This window comes from Sapajus apella, unplaced genomic scaffold (genome assembly GCF_009761245.1).
Source record: "Sapajus apella isolate SASKATOON/1434 unplaced genomic scaffold, GSC_monkey_1.0 scaffold125, whole genome shotgun sequence".
Classification (NCBI taxonomy): Eukaryota; Metazoa; Chordata; class Mammalia; order Primates; family Cebidae; genus Sapajus; species Sapajus apella.
Genome location: NW_022437065.1, coordinates 4,058,837 through 4,062,136, shown reverse-complemented (window position 1 = coordinate 4,062,136; position 3,300 = coordinate 4,058,837). Strand labels below are relative to the sequence as shown.

Below are 3,300 nucleotides of genomic sequence, written 5' to 3'. Positions count from 1 at the left end.
CCACTGCTGGGTACCTTTCAGTTAAAAAAAAAAAAAAAAAGAAAAGAAAAGGAGTCTAGACTGTGACATTCCAAAACAACTCTGGACGTCACATGCCAATTTCCTGAACCCCTACTCTAAAAGTGAGTGTTTTGGTGGAGTGAGGAGAAAACACCGAATTCCCATGTCAGGAATTCCAGTTTCATTTCCTTTTTCTTTTTGCTTTTTTTTTTGAGACGGAGTCTTTCTGTCTCACCCAGGCTGGAGTGCAGTGGTGTGATCTCAGTTCACTACAGTCTCCGCCTCCCGGGTTCAAGCAATTCTCCTGTCTCAGCCTCCAAGCAGCTAGGACTACAGGCATGTGCCACCACACCTGGCTAATTTTTGTATTTTTAGTAGAAACGGGGTTTCGCCATGTTGGCCAGCCTGGTCTCGAACTTCTGACCTCAGATGGTCCACCTGCCTCAGCCTCCCAAAGTGCTGGGATTTCAGGTGTGAGCCACTGCGCCTGGCCTCTCCAGTTTCATTTTCAACAGGTGTAGACAGCCCAGCTCCTGAAAAAGACCAAGGGTTCAGGCAATGGCCAGGTATAAGACAGGGACAGATTGTAAGAATCTTATCACTGCCGAATGTGGTGATTCATGCTTGTAATCCCAGCAATTTGGGAGGCCGAGACGGGTGGATCACCTGAGGTCGGGAGTTCAAGACCAGCCTGATCAAAATGGAGAACCTGCATCTCTACTAAAAATACAAAATTAGCTGGCCTTGGTGGCGCATGCCTGTAGTCCCAGCTACTTGGGAGGCTGAGGCAGGGGAATCACTTGAACCTGGGAGGCGGAGGTTGCGGTAAGCCGAAGTCGCACCATTGCACTCCAGCCTGGGCAACAAGAACAAAAACTCCGTGTCGAAAAAAAAAAATCTTATCACACTAAGTTCTTATTTCTGGATCCACCATTGGTTACGCCTGCACCCGGATACCACTTTTAGGTGCAATGAAGAAGGGTCAGAACATACAGAAAAACACATACATAATAACCAGGGCTGGGCATGGTGGCTCACGCCTGTAATCCCAGCACTTTGGGAGGCCGAGGCAGATCACAAGATCAGGAGTTAGAGACCAGTCTGGCCAACATGATGAAACCCCGTCTCTACTAAAATACAAAAAATTAGCCGGGCATGGTGGCACACGCCTGTAATCCCAGCTACTCAGGAGCCTGGGGCAGGAGAATTGCTTGAACCTGAGAGGCAGAGGTTGCAGTGAGCTGAGATCATGCCATGGCACTCCAGCCTGGGCAACAGAGCAAGATTCCGTCCCCCAAAAAAAAAAAAAAACAGGGAGGAAGCCTGCATCAGAACCTTCCCCACATGACAAGCCCCTGCAGCACCCAGAGGGCGAGTTGGCAGAGGGGACAATGGGACAGGCTGCCCATGGCAGTGGCTGTTCATGGCGAGAGCACCTGGCCAAGGTAGTGAGAATGAGGACAAGAGCTGGGGCAGGTGAGTGGGCCTGGGATCCTGCTCACAGGGGCGGCATCGGCATCTGTGGACACATTTGGGAACCACAAAGCTTGTTCTCAAAAGTAAGTACACTTTGGCCAGGCGCGGTGGCTCACACCTGTAATTCTAGCATTTTGAGAGGCTGAGGTGGGTGGATCACTTGAGGTCAGGAATTTGAGACCAGCTCGGCCAACATGGCAAAACCCCGTCTCTACTAAAAATACAAAAATTAGCCAGGTGTGGTGATGGGTGCCTATAATCCCAGCCGCTTGGGAGGCTGAGTTAGGAGAATTGCTTGAACCTGGGATTCGGAGGTTGCAGTGAGCTGAGATCATGCCACTTCACTCCACCCTGGGTGACAGAGCAAGGCTTTTGTCTCAAAAAAAAAATAAAAATAAATAAATGCACTTGGACAAATGAACACCAGGCTACTTGCACAGGGTAAGAGAATTCATAAATATTAATTAAGGATCTATAACACACTTCCTTTTTTTTTCCGGCAAATGGGAGTTTTTTATTATTTAATTTGCATGTAAGTGGAAAGAGTTCATTAGCTTCACAACAGGCACAATCAACAGTTAGGTAAAGCACTTTATTGTTGCAAAGCTTTAGAATATCGGCCTGGCATATCCTTGGCCTGCATGGCTGCTTTATTAAGACTTGAAAAGCTTCCTTGCTTCTTCTACAGATTTCGCATTTGTAGGAGGCTTCCTTGGGCTGCCAGGTTGCAGAAACTTCTTCACCGTGGGCAGGTTGCTGATTCTGGTTTTCAGGGCCTGCAGCAGAGGGAAGATGGAGATAAGGCTGGGGTCAAGCTCTTCCACAAAGTAGAGCAGTTCCATGAGCTGCATGTCAGCCCAGCTCAGCTTGTTGCCAACAAGGTAGTCTTGTTCATGGCCCTTTAACACTATATCGAAGGCAGAGAAATAGCGATTTTTTGTTTTCTCTTGGATCAAGGCAATCTTGGCATCTTTTTCCTCAGGTCGGCATAAGGGCAGAAGAAGGATCATTTCATACAAATCTGCCATACCTTCTGTATACATATCAATCAGGGCTCTCTCCTTTATGTCTTTCCCATAGAGGTTGTATTTGCTGGCAATGTAGTTGAGAATGGCCGTGGTCTGCACCAGCTTCATCCTGTCAGTCTCAACCATTGGCACTTGCTGGAACATCAAATACCCATCATTTCTTAACTTTTCCAAATCTTCTGCAGGTTCTAGAAATTTCTCTTCAAACTCCACTCCAGCTGCAGCCAAGAGCCACCAGATGGGCTCCATTCTGCCCCATGCATTGAAGTAGTGAAGCTTGGGCTTCCCCGCCATGACATCAGTCCTTGGTTTCTCTAATCAGTCCAGCGGGTCTCGGTTCAGCTCCTCAAGGCCCCCTTCTTGAATAATTAAAACTTGAAGGCCTTTTGGCCAGGTGCAGTGGCCAAAAACCCTGTAATCCCAGGGCTTTGGGAGGTTGAGGCAGGTGAATCACTTGAGCTCAGGAGTTTGAGACCAGTCTGTACCACATGGTAAGACTCCGTCTCTACTAAAAATTTAAATAAAAAATTAAATAAAAGCCTTTAGAGGCCAACTGTCCCTTCACAAAGGTTTGCAATTGAGAAATATAACTTTGTTCCTATTTCATCAAGTTTCTTCTTTAATGGCTGAATAGAAAGAAGCTTCAAGTAATAGAGAAGGCATCATTTGAGTGTGGCTGCCCTCTCCGGCTAACATGGTCTTCTGCGTGCTCTGTTCCTATGTCTTCCAAATCCTATGTTTGGAAGCTCCCCTCCCCCCGCCGAAAGAACATTTTTGCCAGGAACCATCCTGACCT

General features: G+C 47.5%; 1 pseudogene; it reads right to left on the bottom strand.

Annotated features, from left to right (window-relative positions):
• Nucleotides 1–1,973: 1,973 nt before the first annotated feature.
• Nucleotides 1,974–2,813, bottom strand: LOC116539020 (annotated as a pseudogene).
• Nucleotides 2,814–3,300: the final 487 nt, after the last annotated feature.